Below are 19,180 nucleotides of genomic sequence, written 5' to 3'. Positions count from 1 at the left end.
AACATACTACTCATTAATGTCATATAATTATTTAGGGCTTAAGATGCCACTAAAGAATTTTTAGCAGTAGAACTACCAAATGGGAACCACTGTTAAACCAAAGAAAATCATCGAATGCTCGAATCTCAGGTAACAGACCCATTAGCAACCTAGCAGTGAGCTAGACTTCCTTGGACATAAGCTAGAAGCCTGTTTTTCCTCCTTGTCATAATCAATCATATACTACTAACTAGGGGGAGACATAAAGTGTAAGAAGTTTTTCAGGGGCCAATGAAAGTCTTTAAAAATCCCCAGAAGGGGCAGGTAGATGGCACAGTGGATAGAACACTGCCCCTGGAGTCAGGAGGATCTGAGTTCAAATCTGACCTCAGACACTTCATAATTACCTGGCTGTGTGGCCTTGGGCAAGCCACTTAACCCCATTTGCCTTGCAAAATCATAAAAAATCATACATACACACACACACACACACACACACACACACACACACACACACACATATATATATATCCCCAGAAGAGTGTGTATTACCAAAAAAAAAGTCCCTAATCTGCCAGGCATATTTATAAATTTTTCAATATTATCTGCTAAACCACCCTCTTCTAACTCAAAGAGGAAAATAGAAGTGTGGCTCAAGTAGTGGTCACTAGGTTCAAGGTATGGACATTTCCTTAGATGACTGTTTTACATATGTTATACCGGTAATATCTTTTGATATTTTCCTTAACTTTTTTCTTCTTTTAAGTCCTAGGAAAATCAATGTCAATTACCATATGAACAAAATGCTAAGGACCTAAATTTAAAGATAAACCTTCAGGAAATACACAATTTGTTTTCTAAGAATAACAATAAAGTGAGTGAATAGTGAATTTTGCCACATATTATATATATATATATACATATATATATATATTATATCTATTTATACACAGATATAATTATTTTTCTGCTTCTTTAAGAGCAGAGTTGGGTAGTCACCTTTAATTAGATCAATTTAGCAATTAAAAAGAGTAAACTCCCTTAATTGTAAGGAAAACACAGTCTTGTCTTCTTAATCCCACCAAGAGCCCCTATCTTTTGTTTTGTTTTGTTTTTCCTTTTTTTGCAAGGTAGTAGTATTAAGTGGCTTGCCCAAGGCCACACAGCTAGGTAATTATTAAGTGTCTGAGGCCAAATTTGAACTCAGGGACTCCTGACCCCAGGGCCGGTGCTCTATCCACTGCTATCAAGCTGCACCAAGCACCTACTTTTCTTCGAAGGTCTTTTGTATAGCTGCTAAGAAACTCCTTTTACTGGAATGGCTATTGTTCACCCCTCCACATCCTGAGTCCTGAACCTTCCCATTGGACCCTTTGGTTGTCCAAGTGGGAGGTAATGGTGAAGTTTCAAATCCCCCCTTCTGATAGACAAAGCTATTTAAAGAACAATTTAGGATTTCATTTGGGGGGGAGGGGGATCTGGCTCTCTACCCAGACCCCCTCTGCCCCCCACAGCTCGAGTAATTCTTGACTTCAGGAAATATCAATACATGTACTTGTTAAGCTAATTTGGTTTGGTCTTTCTTAAGGCTGAAACTCTGGGAACGTTTGTCCCTGATTAGGCCAAACTCAAGGAAGGTCAGCACATTTCTTTCCAACAACAGGCCAAAACTCATACTGGAGCTTTAGTCCATTACAAAGGCCAGTGAACATTCAATGGAGACTCAAAAATACTTCATCTCTATTCCGGTGGTATATGACAAGAATTTTGCCTTTTCCTTTTGCCAAATTGAGGCACTTAATTTGATAATGTATCATTAACAGATTTTGCATCCAATTAAACACTTCAAAGCATATTGTGTTTTCCGATACATATTTACAAATCAGTAGAACTGTATATTTCTGTAACATATGGATATGATCTTTGGATATGATCTGCCAGTCTCTTAACATCAGAAACACAGAACACTATGTTTAAGCTAAAACCTGCTATTCCTAGATGGTAATGGAATAACAGAACTGTGGCTAAACTTATGAGTGAGGGATGATGATATTTTTGATGTTTGTCCATTCTTGAAGAAGACTATGACACGAGGAGATTGAGGGGGTGGGGAAGGTTCCACAACATTCACGTGAATTAGATTGGAGTGAGTCACCAGTCTCACTTTCTCCTTCAGAGTCATCTGGGTCCAGTGGCCAGATAGGAATCAGGACAACAGGAGATGGTCCTGGATGGGAGGTGAAGTGACTTCCCCAAGGTCACAAAGCTATTGTCCAATATCTAGGTCAAATTTGAACTCAGGTCCTCCTGACCCCAGAGCCAGTGTTCTTATCCACTGCACCACAAGAGAAATATTTTAAGGGTAAATAGGTGCTGCAATGGATAGGGCCTCAGACCTTCTCTTGCTGAGTTCAAATCTGACGTCAGATACTTCCTAGCTGTGTGACCCTAGGCAAGTCACTTAATCCTGTTTGCCTCAGTATCTCTCTATATAAAATAAGTTGGAAAAGGAAATGGCAAACCACTCCAGTGTCTTTCCCAAGAAAATTCCAAATGGGGTCATGAAACGACTTAACATTTGAAAGTTGAGCTTAAAAAAAAGAAAATAATTGTTTTCCTATACTTGGAAGCTACAAATTCACTTTGGGAATTTGGCACAAATCAGTGAAGTTTCAACTTTCTTGTAATCTGAGTAATTGAGACAAAGAATAAAGATAGCTGCAGTTTCCAAAGCTTGCAGAATTGGCAAATTTCTACAGGTCTTTTCAGTCTTCCTGAGGTTGGATCGCTGAGATTACCTCAACTAAGGGTTTGCAAGCTGATCACCCATCATCCCGGTATTTCAGGTATTCTGATCATTAAATATCAAATGGATCATGACAGATCATAGCTTTATCCTGATAATTGAAATAAATCCTCAAATTGAATCAAGTCCTCAAAAAGCTGAACCACTCACTAAAACCCTATACATTTGGCTTTAGTCTGGCTCATTGTTCCATATCTTAAGGAAATAGAATTTTTATTCCCTTGGGAGTGCTATTTCCTAAAATGAAGTAAGAAAGTTACTACATGAACATGAGGCTTGGAATGACCCACAATTTCATGTCTGCTATTTTATTATAACCAGATTCTGGGGGATTGTGGGAAGTTGTTGGCTTAAAAGTATGCAAAGAATCCCAGATCTCCCTCAAGCACTGCACTGGGACATAGGACTGTATCACTCCACCAGGCCATAGAAAGACTAGCCTCTCGATTATCCTCACCATGCTCCGTGTAGCCACAGAAAGACCCAAGAGTCCTGTGAAGATCCTGGGATAGACAAGCCAAAGCATGTAGAGCCAAGACTGAAGAGGGTTGAATGAAAGCGGCTCTCCCCAAAGCCTTGAGAGTAGTTCCAACAATCCCTGTCTGAGTTCCAAGAATACCTAAAGCCAGCCAAACCAGAGCCTTCACCAGACAGAACCAACAGCAAATACAGCAAGGCACTCCCCACCCAAGTGAGGCAGGAGCTGAGCCTTTCCCAAATCTATGTCTGATTGCCTAAATCCTTTTCACAATGTTCCCTTGAGGCATTCACCAAGCCCAGAAGCACTCTGGGAAGTAAGCCTGAGATTGGCCTAGTACCAAAAGCACCTGGACTCAGCCCTCACCTAGCAGATAAATCAACAGCAAGGATTTTCTCATTAAGGTCTAGTTGCAGGAGAAAAACCATGGGCAAAATGAAGTCTGATTAGTTCCTGAAGTCGAGGGTGGGAACCCAGCAAGTGAATCTCCAGCAGGGAGAGCTCCCAGCCCCTCGACAAGGAAACTTTAGGGGAGCTCACTATACTCAACACCAGGCAGACCCTAGTCACACCACTCAGTTGAGGAATTTAATCCAGTCATAGCCCCTCTTCCTTTCCTCCTCACTCCCCAATAGCAGACTAAAGAAAACTGACCATTATGAAAAATGACCTTGTTTTGAGAGATAATGGGGGAGGGGGATAGGAGGCTAGGAACCCCACAAGTCCAGGTAAAGCCTCAAATAAAAAAAAACATGACCTGGCCACAAGGGCAATAGGAATATCTGGAAGAAAAGAAATGAGATGCAGAATGGAAACGCTAGGGAAGAAACAGTGGCAATGGCCAGAGGAATTGATAAGTTACAACATTGGTTGGAAAACCTCAATCAAGAAGTAAATCCTCTGAAAATTAGAATGGGGCAGATAGAACAGTGACGCAACAACAGTGAGAGAAAACTAATAAATGAAAAAAAGTCTAAGAAATACAAAAATAATTGATCTCCAAAACAAGCCAAGGAGAGACACTAAGAATTATCAGACTGACTGAGAACTTGGATCACAAAGTGTCTGGATGCTGTATTTCAGGAAATTGCAAATGAAAACTGTCCAGAACTCTTAGCAGGGAAAAGAGGGCAAAAGAAAAAGATTTGACCAGTCACCTCAGAAAAAACTTGGAGGAAAAACTCCAACGAACACGAAAGCCCAACACTAGAACTCCCAACGTGAGAGAATAAATGCTCCAAGTAGCCAAAAAGAGTTAAAGTAGGAAGGAACTACAAAAAGCATTATACAAGACTTTAAATCTGGAGTGGGGAACCTTTTGTCTGCCAAGGGCCATTTGGATATTTATAACATCATTTGAGGGCTATATGTGGTCAAACATTTAATTCATCCTTAAAAAGCTCCTAGATTTATTGAATTCTGAGTCTCACCTGTGGTTACCTTGGCAAACCAAGTTCTGAGGGCAGGAGGTTTGCCCACCCCGGCTTTAAATAGAAAGGAGGGTTTCAAATATATTCCAAAAAAAGGGAATATTTGCAACTATGGAAAACTTAGCAGGCAATACAAAATTAAAAAACTGTCTACAATCACATGAAAAAAATGCTCTAAATCACTCCTCATTAGAGAAATGCAGATTAAAACATCTCTCAGGCAATAGACCTACCTCACATCTATCAGATAGACTGATATGGCAAATGAGGAAAATGATCCATGTTAGAGGGGATGTGGGAAAACTGGAACACTAATGCTCTATTAGTGGAGTTGTGAACGGATCCAGTTTTTCTGGAGACTAATTTGAAACTATGCCCAAGGGGCTATCAAATTCTGCACCCTTCCATGAAGCAATACCACCACTACATCTGTATCCACAGAGGTCATAAAATGGGGGAAAGACCTACATGTACAAAAAAAAATTATCAGTTTTTTTTGTGGCAACAGAGAATTACAAATTAAGGGGATGCCCATTTGGTGAATGACAACTATTATTGAATATATATGAATGAGATACAGCATTATTGTTCTGTAAATCATGAGCAGGCATATTTCAGAAAAACCTGGAAAGATTTACATGAACCAATACTGAGTGAAGTGAGCAGAACCAAGAAAACACCGTACTGCAGAGACAGTAGTGCTGTAAGGATCAACTTAGATACTTCACTCTTCTCAACAACACAGTGATCAAAGACAATTTTGTGCTGAAAAATGCCATCCAAATTCAGGAAGAATTATGGAGGCTGAATGCAGATCAAAGCGGACTATTTTCATGGATTTTTTTCTTTCTTGTGGTTTTTCCCTTTTCTGAGTCTTCTTTCATAACATGACAAATATCAGAAATATGTATAACATGAGTGTGCATGCATAACCTATATCAGATTGCTTGCTGTCTCGGAGAAGGGGAGGGAAGAGGGAGAAAAGTTTGGAATCCAAACTTCTGCAAAAACAATGAAAAAATTAAATACTATTAAAAAATCTTTGCAGCGAGTTTCTGATAAAGCTCTCCTGCTCATGTGAAAGGGAATTAATACTAATTTGTAAAAGTAAGAGCTACTGCCCAATACATAAACTGATCAAAAGATCAGGAAGTTGGCAAAGTTGGCAAGGGCAGAAATTCAAATCTTTAGTAATATGGATAAAAATGCTCCTCTTAGTCACTTTGTGAAAGATGAACTCAGAAAAGGGACCAAAATATCTTGCTTTAAAAAAAAAAAATTTTTTTTTTTTGCAAGGCAAAGGGGTTAAGTGGCTTGCCCAAGGCCACACAGCTAGGTCATTATGAAGTGTCTGAGGCTGTATTTGAAATCAGGTACCCGACTCCAGGGCAGTGGCTCTATCCACAGTGCCACCTAGCCACCCCAAAACCAAATTTTTTAGGGTTTTTTTGCAAGGCAAATGGGGTTAAGTGGCTTGCCCAAGGCCACACAGCTAGGTGATTATGAAGTGTCTGAGACTGAATTTGAACTCAGGTACCCGACTCCAGGGCAGTGGCTCTATCCACTGCGCCACCTAGCTGCCCCAAAACCAAATTTTTTTTAATGAAAAATGGTGTGCTTTGGTCTGTACTCAGACAGATACAAGTTTTCTCTGGATATGATGGTGTTTTCCATCATACAATCTTTTTTAAAAATTTTATTTATTTAAAGCAATGGGTCACACAGATAGGCAGTTACTTAAGTGACTGGGGCTGTATTTGAATGAATGTCCTCTTGACTCCAGAGCTGGTACTCTATCCACTGCGCCAAGTGGCTGCCCCCCCATCCCAAGTTCTTTAGTTGTCTCTGATTGTTATACTGCCAAGGAGAGGGAAGCCCATCATATCTGGCATCAAACAATGTTAAATTCAGCCAATCTCAATGCCACCACAGCCCTAGACTGACAGATATAGAAAAAGTGACCAATCAAAGGGTTCTGGGAAAATTGGCACATTAAGGCACTGCTGACTGAGTTGTAGATTGTTCGAACCCTCTTTGCAAGCAATTTACAACTAAACTCCAAAGTGCTGAATTATACACTCTGACTTGGCTATCCCACTACTAGGCCACGCATACACCTCAAAGCTGAGAGAGATGGTCTAGAACTACATTGGAAATGACGATGCTAAAATCACACTATGCAAATGTAATGGTATTTATTGTGCTTGAAGAAATTAGGAAAGGGACAATTTCAGAATTGAGAAGACCTTCATGAACTGATTACAAATGGGTGGAATTAGGACAATTTGGACATGTAGAAAAAAGATTTAGAAACTGATCAATTCAATGACAAACCACTAATCCAGAAGACTGAAGATTCACTACCCACATCTGCTTAAACTGCAACTACACTGTACAACATGGACAAAGTAGGGGAAAAATCTGTTTTTGCTAAAATGTGTGTATTTTTTATGAGATGGGAATTTTGCTATTCACTGTGGATATAGTGGGAGGGATAGACAATAAATGAATAAAATAGATTTGAAAACATTTTATTTTTAGGTTGGAAATTTGGTTGTATTTTCAGTCATATTTTTCAAATGTCAAGTCTTTTTAGTGATAAATACTATAAAAATTTTATTAAAATATTGCATCACAGAATTTCAGTCTCATCAATCCATAGTCCTTTCAAGATGGAGCTCAAGTAAATAGTATGATGGGAAGGTGGGAAGGGAACAGTCTTGCCATACTCTGCCCCATGGCAGGTTCTCAGAAGGGGGAGGGCTGATGGATACAGTTCACTATAATATACGGTTGAGTCCAGAGGTTTTTTCCAAGCTTCTTCCAAGTTTAGTAGGGTTATCATTGTTATGTAGTCTTGTCCTCACAGGGGAGGACCCAGGTCCAAGGAGAAAACAAAATTGTTTTATTAGAAGTAACTTAAGGTTCTACCATTCAGGATGAGAAAGTAGATCATGCTTCCAGTTTGTAGATACTGCTAATGCCTCAATGGTCTGGGGTCACCTCAAAATTGTAACAACTATGGTTGCCTACTGAAGACCCTAGTCATCATGGAAGATAACCTCTAGTCAGGAAGACAAAATCATGTAAAAAAATGACACGTACATATACAAAGCAATGTACATTTACTTATCAGATTTTGTCTAAGTCAGACAAAAAGGTTTAGGTGATTTCAACTGCCATAGAGCAGGTAGGGATACCTTTGGATAGGAAAATACAAGGTGATGAGGGAAAAGAATGGAAAAAAAAAACTTTGGAACTCAAGTCAGGAGGACCTTATGACACTTTCTAGATACTATGACCCTGAGGCAAGTCATTGTACTGGTCTACCTCAGTTTCTCCAAATGTAAAATGGGGATAATAGCAGCTAGGTCCTAGGGTGACTTAGGATCAAGAGGTATTTGTTGCAAATTAAAAGCTTCTCAGAGTTACCACCTCACATTTCTCAGACTGGCCAATGTGACCAGAAAGGGCAGTGATCAATGTTGGAAGGGATGCAGGAAATCTGGGACACTAATACATTTTTGGTGGAGCTGTGAACTCATCCAGCCTTTCTGGAGAGCAATTTGGAATTGTGCCTAAAGGGCAACAAAAATGTGCATCCCCTTTGATCCAGCAATACAACTACTGGGTCTATACCCTGAAGAGATGATGAAAAAGGGTAAAAACATCACTTGTACAAAAATATTCATAGCAGCCCTGTTTGTGGTGGCAAAGAATTGGAAATTAAGTAAATGTCCTTCAATTGGGGAATGGCTTAGCAAACTGTGGTACATCTGTTATGGAACACTATTGTTCTATTAGAAACCAGGAGGAATGGGAATTCAGGAAAACCTGGAATGATTTACATGAACTGATGCTGAGAGAGATGAGCAGAACCAGAAGAACATTGTACACCCTAAGAGCAACATGGGGGTGATGATCAACCTTGATGGACTTGCTCATTCCATCAGTGAAACCACTAGGGCCAATTTTGGGTTATCTGTGATGGAGAGTACCATGTGTATTCACAGAAATAATTGTGGAGTTTGAACAGAGACCAAAGACTATTAACTTTATTTATTTATTTGTTTTTAAAGGCAATTTACTACACACATTGTATTTAGTTTTGTACAGTCTTAATATGAATGGGACCACTTTTCTATTTGAGACATTTTTTTAGGATTTTTTTTTTTGCAAGGCAAACGGGGTTAAGTGACTTGCCCAAGGCCACACAGCTAGGCGTCTGAGACTGGATTTGAACCCAGGTACTCCTGACTCCAGGGCTCGTGGTTTATCCACTCCACCACCTAGCTGCCCCTTTATTTGAGCCATTTTTTAACAAAAGCAAAATAACCTAAGTAATACAAAGTATTAAAATACAGCATAAGATAAAAAAAAGACATTTTATCCAGTCAGGAATGGAATCATGACTTTTTTTTAAATCCACAATTAAGCTTAGGAAATCACACAAACATAAATCACTGATTTGACTGAAATACATAAATTTGTAGTAAAGCTCTAATGTTACAAAAAAGCAAAAAAATTACCAAAGAATGCACAAAATGAATGTTTATTCCACCTTTATGTCATATTCCCAGGTCCTTCACCAATGTTACATGAGCAAAAACACCCCCCCCAAATCAAAACAAAATTGGAATTACTAATGTTATCAAGTAAGGAAACAAATAACTTAAATCTAGAAGCCACCAGCATAGATTACAGAAAAAATAATGCTGTATAAAAGAAGCAAAGGTAAGTGCTAGAAAATGGTATGCATCATACTCTTCCAAACCAGTAAACCGTTACTGCGTACAATGCAACATACAGCAGAAGTAATTCTCTAAGGTAAAGAAATGCTGGTTCTTTTCTGAATATTGTGGATAGATAAATGTTTTTCTAATAGAAATGCTTCTACTAAGCTATTACAGAGTGGGCCAGGAATACAATTATGGATTCTGGGGATTATGAGTACTGTAATTCTTTGATTGGGATAAGTTACTCTAGTTAAAATAAAAGTTTGAACATGTAAGTACTGAGACTTCTCATATATATCTTAGCAACTCTTGCTTTTGAAGAGGCTTACTCAGAAGGTGTCTCCTTAAACAACAAACTTATTTTTACTGGTGGAGCCACTCTTAGCTGTGTCTGCATGGGACTGATAACCAATCAACGTGTCTGGAGGAATTCTTAACCTTTCCTTGTATACCTTTCCTATATGCATAATAGCTTCTTCATTTTCACAAGCAGTAGTCCAAATTGCTATCTTATCACCTTTGGCTCTAATATTAAGAACAGCTCCACACACATCATCATTGTAGTCATCAAACGACTCCCCAATAAGGCACAGCAGTGTCTCTACCCAATAGTTATCAAGGTCACTATGTCTATGCTTTTTGTTAAATCTAATTAGCCATCGACCACCTTGTTTGTTTTTTTCATCTTCCCACATAGGCACAATCCCATCTTTAAAAAGTGAGTAGTCACAACCAGTTGTTAAATTACTAGACAGCTGGATATTGTTATATAAATCCCAGAAGTCCTCAACAGTTTCAAACTTAGAGATCAGATGCAGGTTGGCTCTCCAACTTTTACTCTTATCATGTTTAAAATACCAGAGCGCCCATCTGTTCTGTAGTGGACGTTTAATATAGTATTCAGAGTTGGCAACCACCTGATTGTTTTCGGGTTTTTTTCCGTTTTCAGGTTTTTTCCCGTTTGCAGGCGGGGGATTACCAGTGGTGGTGGTTTCCGGTTTCACAGTCGCCATCTTAGATCAATCTGTATTTCATTTAATTAAAAAAAAAACCATTATCTTATTATATAATTTTGCTATCGCTTATACTTTATGTTTCTTCCTTAAGGACAGGATTTCTCTGTCATCACATTCAACTGAGATCAATGTATACTATGGGAACGATGTAAAGACTAACAGACTGTCTTCCCCCCGGGGGGGAGGGAAGTGAGATTAGGGGAAAAATTGTAAAATTCAAAACAAATAAAATCTTTCTAAAAAAAAGTTGCCTGAATATTATGCTTCAGTGCTGTTTTGCTATTTATTAGGAATCATGGAGAGCAAGGTTATTAACAGGAATATTGTTTTTTAATTCCTTTTCATTCACTTTTGTCTCCCAAGATCCCATTTCCCCCAACTCCTACTTGCCATCTAACATATGCAATTTGTCAATTTCCTGCCAGCCAGCAATGTGTGTATATTTATTCAGGAACCAGCAAATCTGCAAAGACTTTACAATCAAAAGCATTTTTATCTTTTAAGGCATTTCACCCCTACCTCCAATATAAACATTTAAAACAGGTATAAGCAGTTTATATCATGTAATAAATTCCTTGTATTTATTTTAGAATTGCAGTAGAATGGGAAGGGGGAAACCATTTATCTTGTATTATGTATCTGGGAACTCCTGAATGTCCTATGTGACTTATTAGATTTTAATAGCATGATTTTTTAACACTGATGAATATAAAAGCCAGCAAGTTTGAGTTTCAGACGGCTTTCAAAACTGAATCCTAGGGCAGTGAATTAAAAATGGAAAATTTTCTAAGTAATTAAATTATTTAGTTTGGTGGGTTTAGGCCTGAACTGATTCCATGTTTTTGGATATGTAAAAACAGTGATGGCAATTTTGAACTTTTAAGGGGAATTAAGTGAATTGTTCTCTTCTGTATAAATCCATTGTGCTAACTCTTTTAGAGAGAATATCTCTTGCAGAGAATGGGAGTCTAAGACATAAAGGTTTTTGTAGCAGAGGGTTGACGGAAGTGTCCTTGTCTAAGGGCCTAATAAGGGAATATTTTTAAACCTACTGACTATAAGGCACCCTTTGACCAATGTGACAGTTGGCTCTGTGGTATCCATTGAAAACCCCCCAACAAAACAGAAAATATAATCACATTAAACCTTTTTCATCTTCTCTTATAATCACAAGTTAAGTGCTAGAAGTAAAAATGCAACTTAAGGACATTTTAAACTGTAACTTCATGGGGTCAAAGGGTAAATCTATGTAAGGGAAAGGTTGCACACTTGTGGGATCTCTCCATGACCATTACTATATACAACTTTTTAAACAAAAGGATATTAGTGATTATTCAATTGTAGAAATTATGTGGATTATCCTTATGGGGTGTGTGTGTCTGTGTGTGTGTTTTATGGAAGGAGAGGTCCCAAATACCCAAGAGACTCCCATTTTTAAGTTAAACTGAATTTGAAGGTGCTTATCTATAAATACTTAAGTTCATTCAAATGCCCCTGGAATGTTTTACTTAACTGAAATATGGTCTTCCTCCAATTAAAGAGTGATATCAGGAATATTTGCATAGGAAAAATCTTGCCCTACTTTATCTTGGGAATATATCTTAACTTTAGTAAAGAATTTTAATGAGTACTGTTAGATTTACAATCCAAATTTAGGTAGGAGCTGTTGGAGAAAATGTTGCTTATTAAGGCCTTTTCAATCCTTCTGGCTTTTCTTTCCTTCTAGAGCTCATTATTTTCTAACTTACAGGCTACCATGTGTTAGGACAGGACCCAAAACTCTGCAAACAAACACTTGCTGAATGCATTCTTGACAGAAACATTGGACTTCAAATTTTCTTCCATATTTGGCCACTCAACGGTCTGTTTGCACTCTCACCTATAGAAGAATCTAGTCCATGTCTCTCCAATAAGTTGTTAAATGCCACAAGTATTTTTTTTAAAAACAAAAACATTTTACCTTCACTGGCACATGCCACTAGGTTGAAGTTCACATTTGTGCCGAATTTTGTTTTTCTAAGATTGCAGCCATAATGATCCTCTAATAGGTAGAGGAAAGGCAGAAGGTAAGTGTTTTTCTTCAACACCAACAGGAACTTTTATTATCCTGAAAGTTCATGTTGCAGATTAAAATTTGCATTGTTTTAAGAGCAAATATTCTCTCCATAAATATTATGTCTTTCCATATTGTTTAGAGACTTTTAAGGATCTACTTGTGCATGGAATTGAGAATACTTCTTCTTAATATAGCATCTTTCAATCTTCTCTAAAGAAATATTTAGTACTCCTATCACACGTAGAGTTTTACTTAATAGTGTTTTCTGTGACTGAAACTCCATTTTGATTGGCAGCTAAGCCTATTTTCCTGTGGCTTTCATAATTATCTGAGGTCTTTTCATATAGATGAAATTATAGTTTGTCTGGAGGACTGCTTGTATTGTATGGCCTTAGTATGTTTATTAACATTAGGAAGTATTTAAAAGAGATTTTTAATGAATAGTCTAAATCTAAGTCTATGTGAATAATAATCCTTTATGTGCAATTTTTGATCAACCTTGATGGCCTTGCTCATTCCATCAGTGTAACAAGCAGGGACAGTTTTGGGCTGTCTGCAATGGACAATGCCATCTGTATCCAGAGAAAGAACAATGGAGTTTGAACAAAGACCAAGGACTATTACCTTTAATTTAGGAAAAAAACTTATCTTATATAATTTTGGTATCTCATTTTTTTTATTTTTCCTTAAGGATATGATTTCTCTCATCATGTTCAAGTTGTATCAATATGTACCATGGAAACAATGGAAATATTGGGGGGGGAGTGAGATTAAGGGAAAAATTGTAAAATTCAAAACAAATAAGTAAATAATTAAAAAAAACTATTTCTTTTTGTAGCTGACCATCTAAGCCTGTTAAATTGTTTATTTCTTTGTAAAATAGTACAATGGAATGCATAGTTTTCCCCTATATTTTTAATAATCAAAATCTTCATTTGTCCTTTAAAAAAAGTTGCCTAGTACCTGACATATAGTAGATTCTGTGTAATAGTGCATTCAGTCCTCCCTCTACTAGGAACTTACCTGATGACTTGGCAGAAGTGCTCAGCCTTTAAAGGTACTTTCCACAGTGCTGCTGCTTCACCTATAACAATAAGAAAGGGGGAAATCAAGTCAAGATGCCAGTGGATTAGAGACAATCAAGCTGAACTCTCACTGTTCCCTTCCGGACAAATTTAAAATAGCATCACAATGGAAAAATAGTACCCATATCCAGGGAAGGAGCTGTACAAATTTAAATAAAGACCAAAGCTTATTAACTTCAATATTTAAAAGCTATTTTATGTATTGTTATTTTGTTACCTCTAATGTTTTCTTTTTCCATTTGAATCTGATTCTGATTAAATTTCGATCTATGTTTAACATGGTTACAAACATAAAGCATATATTGGACTGCTTTCTATCGGGGAAGGGGGAGGGAGAAAAATTTGAGTAAAACTCAAAGCCTTGCCTAAAAAATGATTGCTAACAACTCCAATTGTCTGTAGTTGGAAATATAAAAAACTATTAAACTTAAGAAATAAAGTAAAATAACATTGCAATTCAAATTTGGAAGTGGCAGTTACTTCAAAAAAGGTCAGGGTAAAACATTTCTTCTAGTCTAAGAAAACTAAGATCAGCAGGAAAAGGCTGATGACATCAGATAGGAGGCCTAGCTGGAGCTCCTATGTGTGGCTACAGCAGCAGTGGCAGCTGTTTGGGGAGCTCTCAGCCCAAAGACAATAAGGATGGGTCAGTCAACGGATCAGAGTTACAGCAGAGCCTGTGATGGCATGTGGAAGTAGCTACAAATAAAGACTCAAAAAAAAAATGCTTATTGGGCCCAAATGCAAGAACAATTCCGGAGTTAAAGATAAAAATGAAAGTGGTAGAGGAAAAATTGGGGAAATAAGTAGAAGTAAGAAATTATTAATAAAGAGAATTACCACCTTGGTAAAAGAGGCACAAAAAATAACACCTTTAAAAGCAGAAATGGCAGCTAAAAAACTCAAGAAAATAATTCCTTTTCGAAAACAGAAAAGGGGGCGGGCAAGTGGTGCAGTGGATAGAGCATCGGCCTTGCAGACAGGAGGACTTGAGTTCAAATACGACCGACCTCAAACACTTCATAATTACCTGTGTGACCTTTGGCAAGTCATTTAATCCCATTTGCCTTGGAAAAAACTGTTAAAAAAAGAAAGCAGAAAAGACAAGATAAAGAAGATATAAAAGGTACAGCTAGGTGGTGTAGCAGTTAGAACACCAGCCCTGGAGTCAGGAGGATATGAGTTCAAATGTGACCTCAGACTCATGCATGCTTAGCTGGTGTGACCTTGGGCAAGTCACTTTATCCCATTGCCTAAAATTCAAAAAGTTTAGAAAGAAAGAAAGAAAGAAAGAAAGAAAGAAAGAAAGAGATACTAAAGCTCTAGGAGGAAACTATTTGCTAAAATATTAGAATTAGGCAAGTGAAAGGTAAAGACTCAGTGTAACATCAAGTAACAAAACACAGTCAAAAGAATAAAAAAACTAGAGGGAAATATGACCTCATCAGAAAAATAACTAACCTGGAAAACAAAAAAAGAGCTTATTTAAGAACTATTAGATTACTTGAAAGCCATGATCATAGAAAGAGCATGGATGACATTATTTTAAACAACCATCAAGGAAAACCACCCTATTTCCTACAACAGGGATGGGATTATCTCCATTCCCTTCCCCTATTGGTCTGGCATGTGGGACTCAAAATTCAATAAATGTATGAGTTTTTTAGGGTGAATTAATTAAATAAACGTACAAGCTTTTTACTTTTTGGTGAATTCATTGAATATTTGACCACAGAAATGATGTTATACCTATCCAAATGGTACTTGGAAGAAAAAGGTTCCCTACCCCTAACTTAAAAGCAAAATGTTAGATTGAAATTGAAAGAATTCACCAATCACCTTCTAGGAGATCCCAGGAATTCCAGAAGGAGCCAGAAAGAATTTAAATATCGTGAAGCAATGGTGAGTATAACATCAGATTTAGCAGCTTGAACATGAAAGGATCCGAGAGCTTGGAATGTGACATTCCAGAAGGTAAAAGAGCCAGGATCACACCAAAATTGAGTACAATCTTTTGGGACATGGGGAAAGTCTATGGATGTTCAATGAAATGGAAGATTTTATAGGATTCCTGATGTAAATATCAGAGCTAAAAAGAAAATCTGACTTTCATATACAAGCTTCAAAGAGAAGCACAAAATTATAAATAGAAAAATAAAAAATTAAAGTGTTTACCTTTGTACACAGGAAGATGATGGTCAATTAGGTGGCGGAGAGAATAAGAGAATTGGGTTTGGAATCAGGGAAGTCTCTTCTCAGAGTTCAAATCCAGCGTCAGATAGTGTGTGACCCTAGGCAAGTTGCTTTGTCCTGTTTATTTCCAAGTTTTTATCTGTAAAATGAGTTAGAGAAGAAGGAAAAGGTAAATCTCTTTAGTATATTTGCTAAAATACCTAAGTGGTGTCTCAAGAAGTCAGACATGATTGAAAAATACATTATACAATCCATATAATGCCTAAGAAGTTAAACATCATTAGGGTTGTTTAAAGGAATTTCTATAGTCAGAGTCCATTAATGTGTCACTTATTGGAATGATCTCCAAAGCCATAAGGGAGTGATGCCCCTGGTTCTGCAGTTTTATAATCCTGGTCCTTCAAAGGGCCTTTTCTCTCTATAGGTGGATGAGGCAGGAATGGATGGAGCTGTGGAAAGGAGAAAAGAACACTTGCTCCCAAAGGTTTCTGTCCCAAATACTGTGCAGTGATTCCACCCCTGCAGTGGGAAAAGGGGCCCAGTGGGCTCCTAGTGTTCTGTTTACATTTGTCGAGGTCCATAATGTTTGTGTCCTAAGGAACTGCTCAAGGTTGGCTCTCTGGGTCATTCTAAACCCCAAGAAGGCCTTAGAGAAAAAGGACTTGGCAGTTGACATTCACGTGATTCTGTTATCTGCAAGAAAGTGGAGTTCCAATCCTCCTTTGCAACCCCTGTGTCCAAAGATAGACAAGACACCATTTCTGCCCTTCCCTCAAGGACAGCCCAATTTACGGATCTCCCTCAAGTCCTGGAATCCCCATCCACACAGACTGAATTTCTCAAGGTCACTTAAGGCCTAAACTCATAGATAACCAAGACATACAAACTGGCTGTCTTGGCCCACATCCAAGGTTCCCACCCAACTTTCTCCAGAATGTTCAAGTTCCAACAGTTTTATCACTAATCCCTGGGCCCTCACAAACAACTGCCCCTGAGGTCCAAACTGGCTGTCTGCCATCTGAAACACAACAGGCAAGTTTGCCCCCCACCCTGAGGGTCGCCTCCAACAGCAACAGACTTAGGTTACCAGAATTGAGAACCCTGAACGCCCAAGGTAGCAGCTCCCCATCTTCCACTTCAACAGGCTCAGAACAGTATTGAGCAGGTGATATGGCTATCCTGGTCATACCCATACTCCTTTCTTGTTTTCCACTAACAATCCTAGAGCCAAACCAGAGTTCAATCCCAAACTAGCCCCAGAGTCAGTCCTTGAGAATAGAACTACTCTACCTCCCTTCCAAACAAAATTACTAAAGCCAGGCCACCTTCAGTAAGTTAAAAGGACTTTCTCCACCCAACCGGCAGGACGCCGTCTAACAACAAGCTTAGAGTACCAGAGCAAAAGAAGTTTTCTGCAAGCAAAAGGCCTCATTTTCCCACCAACTTCCCACCAACCCCAACTTCTACAGGACTCGGGGACATTGGGCAAATAAAATGGGCTTCCAGGTCTTGTAGTCATGTAAGCCAGGACCCGATGGCAACCCCTCAGGATTCCCTACAACAAGAACAAGCTTAGTACCCTGGTGCAAATGAGTCTCTGGAAAAACCAAAGATGCAGCCCCGGTCAACCGCTGTAGAGGCTAGCGACTCTTGGGCAGACAAAGTGGCCAACCTGGCCATGCCTAGATGAGTAAACAACATGGCTGCCCTGGCCACACCCCTAAATGAAGAAGCAAGATGGCTACTCTGTCCACATGTTGACGAACAAGATGGCTGCCCCGCCACACTCTCATGAATCAGCAAGATGGCTGCCGTGGCCACACCTTGAGCAGTAAACAACATGGCTGCCACAGCCACACCCCGACGACTAGGGAAGATGGCTGCCCTGGCCACACCCCCAAATGAAGAAGCAAGATGGCTACTCTGTCCACATGTTGACGAACAAGATGGCTGCCCTGTCACACTCTCATGAATTAGCAATATGGCTGCCACGGCCACACCTTGAAGAGTAAAGAACATGGCTGCCCTGCCCCCGCCCACCCACACCTTAAGGAAACCAGCCATGCTCCCCTGGGCCCCCCTGTCTCAGAGTCCCGCCTGTGCAGCCCCCCTTCTCGGCTCGCCTCCACCGGCCCCAGAGCCCGCGAGTTTCTCGAAAGCACAAAGCCTCAGGGCTGAGAAGGCGCCCGGATCCCCTCTCCAGCTAAGCCCAGGCCCCCAAGCCCCCGGGTCCCCCCAAGCCCCCGGGTCCCCCCAAGCCTCCGGGTCCCCCCAAGCAGGACAACAAGGAGCTCATCCCCGGCGCTAACAAGGCCCCCGAATGCCCAAAGCTGCGCTGTGAGCACAGCCTCGGCCGGCCGGGGATGCCGGGGCGGGCATAATGGCGGCGCTTTCCACCCCCCGCGCTGTGAGGAGCCCGCCTCCCGCACACACGCTGCCAGGGCCCCGCAACAGCAGCTACACTCCGGCTCCGCCACGACCGGGGCTCCAAGGCCTCAGCCCCCCCACTTGTGCAGGCTCCGGGCCACACGACAGCCCGGCTGTCTGTCCCGGCTGTCCGCACCGGCTGTCCGCCCCAACCCCGCCCCAAGCCCGCCCCAGCCCCGTCTCCCCGGGAGCCCACCCTCCAGGCTCCCCTGCCACGAAGAGGGGCTCCGGGCCGGGAGGAAGCCAAGCCCCGGAGGAAGGCAGGCCCCGCTGGCCAGGCCCCGCCATCCAGGCCCCCGCAGGAAAAGGGCCCTTGAGCAGAGCAGATAGCCACCCCCCTCGACTGCCCACTGCCCACCGCTGCTGCCCACCGCTGCTGCCCACCGCCCACCGCCCCCTTCTCTAGCAGCCCGGGCTCCCCCCCACTTCCCAAGCCTACCTTCCTGGCCCAGGCTTCAGAGGCCCCGGGGACGAGGCCGCCTCCAGCGACCCAAAGCGAAGCGTGTTCCGCGGCCCAAAGCTCCCAAGCCCGGAGGTGCTCAGTCCCCGGGGTAGCGCTCCGTCCAAGACCGCAGCGACCTAAAGTGTAGCCTTAAGTAGGGGAGCTGCGGGGGGCGGGGGGACCCAGGCGCCGCCCCCAGACGTGGGCGCGCGGAAACCCCTGCCGGGCCCTACCAGGACCCTATCCACAGGCAGAGGGGGCGGCAGGGAAACCCCGTAGAATCCAACCACGTGGCCCCCACTCCTCCCTCTACGGGGCCCCCTGGAGACAGGGTGCCACCCCCCCACATGGTACTGCTGTGGTCACGTGGCCAGCCCTCTCGCTTCGTAGTTACAGGGGTGGGAAGGGAAACCCCGTGGGGACTGGCGGCACGCCTCCCCGCCCCCCAGCGGCACCCGCCCCTCCCCCACCCCCCCGCTCCCATCCAGGTCCAAAGTCTCCCAGGGCCTCTCTCCCCTCCCCGCAGAAGCCA

The 19,180-nt window shown here is 41.0% G+C and overlaps 1 pseudogene; it reads right to left on the bottom strand.

The window, feature by feature from the left end:
- Positions 1-8,728: 8,728 nt before the first annotated feature.
- On the bottom strand, positions 8,729-18,760 carry LOC141498526 (eukaryotic translation initiation factor 4E pseudogene; annotated as a pseudogene).
- Between the last annotated feature and the right edge of the window lie 420 nt (positions 18,761-19,180).

This window comes from Macrotis lagotis, chromosome X (genome assembly GCF_037893015.1).
Source record: "Macrotis lagotis isolate mMagLag1 chromosome X, bilby.v1.9.chrom.fasta, whole genome shotgun sequence".
Lineage (NCBI taxonomy): Eukaryota > Metazoa > Chordata > Mammalia > Peramelemorphia > Peramelidae > Macrotis > Macrotis lagotis.
The sequence above is the reverse complement of the archived record's forward strand: the minus strand, read 5'-3'. Positions and strand labels throughout refer to the sequence as shown.